We start from the raw sequence: 5,775 nt of genomic DNA, 5'->3' as shown, positions 1-5,775 counted from the left end.
AGGGGCACAAATCTTTCAAAGAATACGCCCAAAGGTGGAAAGACCTGGCAGCCCAAGTGGCACCCCCAATAATGGAAAGAGAGATGATAATCGTGATAGTAGACACATTACTAGTGTTCTACCATGAAAAAACGGTGGGCTACACACGTTCAAGCTTAGCTGATTTAGTTTTCGCCGATGAAAGGATCGAAGCGAGTCTGAAAAAAGTCAAATTTAATCATCCTACTTGGACGAATGAGAAAACTGGGGCAAATGAAGAGGGTGAGAATGAAGGAGAAACCCATGCTGCGATTGTCGTTCCTACATGGAAACTTCCCACCAGCCAAACAATGTCATTACTCAGCCAATAACAACCCTTCTCCTTACCCACCACCAAGTTATCCACAAAGGCCATCCCTAAATCAACTACAAAACCCACCTTCCACACAACCAATGCTAAACACCACCTTGAGCACAAACCAAAACACCAACCAGAAAGAGATTTTGCAGCAAAAAGCCTATAGGATTCACCCCAAATTCCGGTGTCATATGCTAACTTGCTCCCATATCTACTCGACAATTCAATGGTTGCCATAACCCCTGCTAGGTTTCCTCAACCTCCATTTTTCCGAGGATACGACTCGAACGCAACATGTGCATATCATGGAAGAGGCCCGTGGCATTCCATTGAGCATTGTATGACCCTGAAGCGTAAGGTGCAAAGTCTAATTGATGCGGGTTGGCTGAAATTTGAGGAGAATCGCTTGTGAATCCTAACAATGACAAACGACACCACACATGGGGCAATTTTGAAAGCTGTTGTTAGATGCCTCTAATGACTCATCAGGATTTTCAAGTTTATGCCATTATTGTAAACCACAATTACAATGCTAAATAATGGATGAATTTGACATCCTTGTCTCTCTCATCCTTTCACAAACACATCTTTGCTTATTCAACTTCCACCGGAATGTGAGTGTAAGCCATTGGTTTGTTTGGTCAAAGTGACCTGCTGATGTGCCATCATTTTCTTCTATTTTCTAAACCCTTTTTGCACCATTTTAATTACTGATTGGTCTTAATTGTCAATTAATCAGGCAGTCTTATTATTTGGGCTCATTTAGCAAATTTGATGTTTTTAATCTAATTTCAGGAATTAATAAAACATTGGGCTTAATCCGGATTTTGGTTATGGACTTGAAGAGGGCAAATAAAGCAGCGCTTACCTTAGTTAATTTCTAATTAAAAATTTCGCAATTTTATTTTATGTTGTTCAGTGTTTATTTCGTTTTGGGCCAGAGTATTGTAATAGGGCCCAGTGACTTTGAGTGACTCTTTTTAAATAGCAGCCTTGGGATTCGTGCAAGGCATTCTGTTATGCTATTTTCATTATTCAGAGCTTTGGTTTTAAGTTTTCACGTTTTTTTGTTCCCTTGTTACGGTTTTCGTTCTTAATGCAAATTTCTATTTTCTGCTTCTAATTACGAGTTCATTCTTGCTTCTTCTTCTACTTTCATTTACGTTTCTGTCTCATTTACGTTTCTGCTCATTTACGTTTCTGCTTCATGTTTCATTTGTGTTTTCTGTTTGAATCCATGGAAGGCTAGATTTTCTGGTGTTGTTTCCTTTTGAGGACGAAGCCCAACTCTCTTTGAGGTTTCGCATGTAATGTGATTTCCTGGCAGTTTTCCCTTCACCAGTTATCCCAATTTCGTGAATATTAATCAGTGCACGCTTCGTGTTTGATTAATTGCCTCTGAGCCTAACTTGCGTTCATGCTTAATGGACGAAGGGCTAACTGGTGTATGTGGTGCCTAATCACGTATTGAAAACCCTAAGTTGATTTTCGCTTAGTAAATTGAAATAGGGTTGGATTAAGTGGTTGACTGTTAGGGACGAATTCTCCATAACCCAGGATAAGAGAATGGCTTCTGAATCAGAGGAAACAACCCGTTTTTAATATTAGTAGTTTCGTATTCCAGTTTACTTGTTCTGCTCTTTAATCACAAAACAAACAAACCCCCTAATCGTTACTGTTACTGCAAGTATATTGTGAACATTTGGTTTGTCACTGCTCGTTGGGAAATGACCTAGGATCACTTCCTAGTTACTGCATTTTCATGTTTATTTGATTCGGGTACGGCCTCGATCAAATTTGGCGCCATTGCCGGGGAGCAGTGTCCAAAGGTTCATAATAGCTAGCTAGTGTTGTGTGTTTAATCCTTTCATGTTTTATGTTTAATTGTTAGTATTGTGTTAGTATGTGTGTTAGTGTTGTTTAGTGTCCTGGTATTTTGTTTAATGTGTGTTTCAGTTTTCCCATTAAGCGCTTCCCCTGTTTTAGTTTTGGGTGTTTTGCTGTGAATAGTGTTTTGCGATGGACTTAGCGACCATTTCTGCTTGTGGCAAACCAGAGTAGTAGTAGAAATCCCTTAGCGACGGATTTTAGCGACCACCCATGCTGAATTATTTGTGATTTTTTGTTTTAGTAGCTAGGGTTGTTATTTTTGGCTGAATGTTTTTGTGGTAACTTCTTTTAATCCATATTTTGTGGGAAAAATAGCTAGAGCCTTTAGTTTGGTCAGATTTGAAAGTTCCAAAAAACTAGCAAATTTTGTGTTTGTCAAAACTTCAAACGGCCATAACTTTTGCTCCGGTTATCAGAATCGCAATTATTATATATGCATTTGGGGTAGAAAAAAATTTCCTACGCCTTCGCAGCCCGCCATAGGCCAGCTGAGGTCTCCATCATCGAAAAAAATCGATTCTGTCAGAAGTTTTTTATTTTTCAAGTTTTATTCACTTATTTTTCTTAACCTACCAATTTTAGCTTTCATAGTTAGACTTTGAATTTATGTCTGAAATTTTTTGTGCTATCTTCTAATCATTTTATAAGGTTGCTCACAAAATTTCAAGTCATTTGGATATCATTTGAGGGTAGCTGTAGTTCAAACCTACACCTTTATTTACATGACAAGGCAACTAGTTGTGTGCATGCTGAATGTAGTGTATGACTAGAGGCAATCCATCTTACTTACAACCCTTTGATCCTGAGATAGATAGGACATTTCACAGATTAGTTAGGCATCATTTTATACCTTTTGATCATTCTGAGCATTCCATAACTGGTGAATCTGTGCATTCTGTTATTGGTGATTTTGAACATCCTGATCTTGAGCATTATAATTTTGAGCATTCTGATTCTGAGCATTCTGATTTTGCACATTCTGAGAACATGGCACAACCTCCACCCCGTGAGAGGACTCTAAGGGAAATGGCTACACCTGATTTCACCTACGAAAGCTTGTGCATCCAATACCCTGATGAGGATGTCCCATATGTTCTTAAAACTGGACTAATTCATTTGCTTCCAAAGTTTCATGGCCTTGCAGGTGAAGACCCGCACAAACATTTGAAAGAATTTCACATTGTCTGCTCCACCATGAAACCCCCAGATGTCCAAGAGGATCACATATTTCTGAAGGCTTTTCCTCATTCATTAGAGGGAGTGGCAAAGGACTGGCTGTATTACCTTGCTCCAAGGTCCATCACGAGCTGGGATGACCTTAAGAGAGTATTCTTAGAAAAAATTTTCCCTGCTTCCAGGACCACAGCCATCAGGAAGGATATCTCAGGTATTAGACAACTCAGTGGAGAGAGCCTGTATGAGTACTGGGAGAGATTTAAGAAACTATGTGCCAGTTGCCCCCACCATCAGATTTCAGAACAACTTCTTCTCCAATATTTTTATGAAGGACTCAGTAATATGAAGAGAAGTATGATAGATGCTGCCAGTGGTGGAGCCCTTGGAGACATGACTCCTGCTGAAGCCAGAAATTTAATTGAGAAGATGGCTTCCAACTCCCAGCAGTTTAGCGCCAGAAATGATGCCATAGTCATTAGAGGAGTGCATGAGGTAGCTACAAACCCATCTGCATCATCTGAAACTAAGAAGCTTGAAGGCAAACTGGATGCATTGGTTAACTTGGTAACCCAGCTGGCCTTGTATCAGAAATCTGTACCTGTCGCAAGGGTTTGTGGTTTGTGCTCCTCTGCTAACCACCATACAGACCTTTGCCCTTCCATGCAGCAACCTGGAGCAATTGAGCAGCCTGAAGCTTATGCTACAAATATTTACAATAGACCTCCTCAACCTCAGCAGCAAAATCAACCACAGCAGAACAATTATGACCTCTCCAGCAACAGATACAACCCTGGATGGAGGAATCACCCTAACCTCAGATGGTCCATCCCTCAGCAACAACAACAACAACCTGCTCCTTCCTTCCAAAATGTTGCTGGCCCAAGCAGACCATACATTCCTCCACCAATCCAACAACAGCAACAACCCCAGAAACAGCCAACAGTTGAGGCCCCTCCACAAACTTCCCTCGAAGAACTTGTGAGGCAAATGACTATACAGAACATGCAGTTTCAGCAAGAGACCAGAGCCTCCATTCAGAGCTTAACCAATCAGATGGGACAATTGGCTACCCAATTGAATCAACAACAGTCCCAGAATTCTGACAAGCTGCCTTCTCAAGCTGTCCAAAATCCCAAAAATGTCAGTGCCATTTCATTGAGGTCGGGAAAACAGTGTCAAGGACCTCAACCCGTAGCACCTTCCTCATCTGCAAATGAACCTGCCAAACTTCACTCTACTCCAGAAAAAGGTGATGACAAAAATTTACCTAACAATTTCTGTGCAGGTGAATCTTCTTCCACAGGTAATTCTGATTTGCAGAAGCAGCACATTTCCCCTCTTCCATTCTCTCCAAGAGCAGTTTCCAAAAAAAAAATGGAAGAGGCAGAGAAAGAGATCTTGGAAACGTTTAGAAAATTAGAGGTAAACATACCTCTGTTGGATGCAATAAAGCAAATTCCAAGATATGCCAAATTCTTGAAGGAGCTGTGCACTAATAAGCGAAAGCTTAAAGGAAGTGAAAGAATTAGTATGGGCAGAAATGTCTCCGCATTGATTGGTAAATATGTTCCCCAAATACCTGAAAAATGTAAAGATCCAAGTACATTCAACATACCTTGTATTAAAGGGAACAATAAGTTTGACAATGCCATGCTAGATTTAGGAGCTTCTGTTAGTGATATGCCTCTGTCTATTTTTAATTCTCTATCTCTAGGTCCTTTGCAGTCAACTGATGTCGTAATTCATTTAGCTAATAGAAGTGTTGCCTATCTTGTTGGTTTCATAGAAGATGTCTTAGTTAGAGTTGGTGAACTGATTTTCCCTGTTGATTTTTATATCTTGAATATGGAAGATGGATTTTCTCAAGGATCAGTTCCCATCATTCTAGGCAGACCCTTTATGAAAACTGCTAGAACTAAGATAGATGTTTATGCAGGCACACTGTCTATGGAATTTGGTGACATAACTGTTCATTTTAATATTCTGGATGCTATGAAATACCCATCTGAAGATCTTTCTGTATTTCGTGCTGAAATAATTGACCATGTTGTTGATGAATACATGACTGATCTTTATTCTAATCTGCATGCCTCTCACTCTTCATGCATTGAGTCTGAAATTGTACTTGATAATATGTCTGAATTTGATGCTGAGAGTGAATCTGAGAGTGATATTGATTGCATGTCTGGTGGTGGTGTTTTACCTCTCGAGATTTATTTTATAGAGTCAGATAGGACTAATCATGTTTCAGGAAGTACACATACCTCTGACTTTCTTTATGAGGTAAAGGCTGAGAAACCATCTCCTTCTACCACTGTCCAGCCGACCACACCAGAATTGAAGCCTCTGCCATCAAATTTAAAATACGCTTT

General features: G+C 39.9%; 1 non-coding gene across 1 annotated transcript; it reads right to left on the bottom strand.

Annotated features, from left to right (window-relative positions):
• Positions 1-3,592: 3,592 nt before the first annotated feature.
• LOC114380657 lies at positions 3,593-3,699 on the bottom strand. Its single transcript, XR_003659830.1, has one exon. It is a non-coding gene; the product is annotated as a small nucleolar RNA R71 (small nucleolar RNA).
• Between the last annotated feature and the right edge of the window lie 2,076 nt (positions 3,700-5,775).

Source organism: Glycine soja, chromosome 12 (assembly GCF_004193775.1).
Source record: "Glycine soja cultivar W05 chromosome 12, ASM419377v2, whole genome shotgun sequence".
NCBI classification, from domain to species: Eukaryota; Viridiplantae; Streptophyta; class Magnoliopsida; order Fabales; family Fabaceae; genus Glycine; species Glycine soja.
Note: the sequence above shows the minus strand (reverse complement) of the source record. Positions and strands in the feature narration are given on the sequence as shown.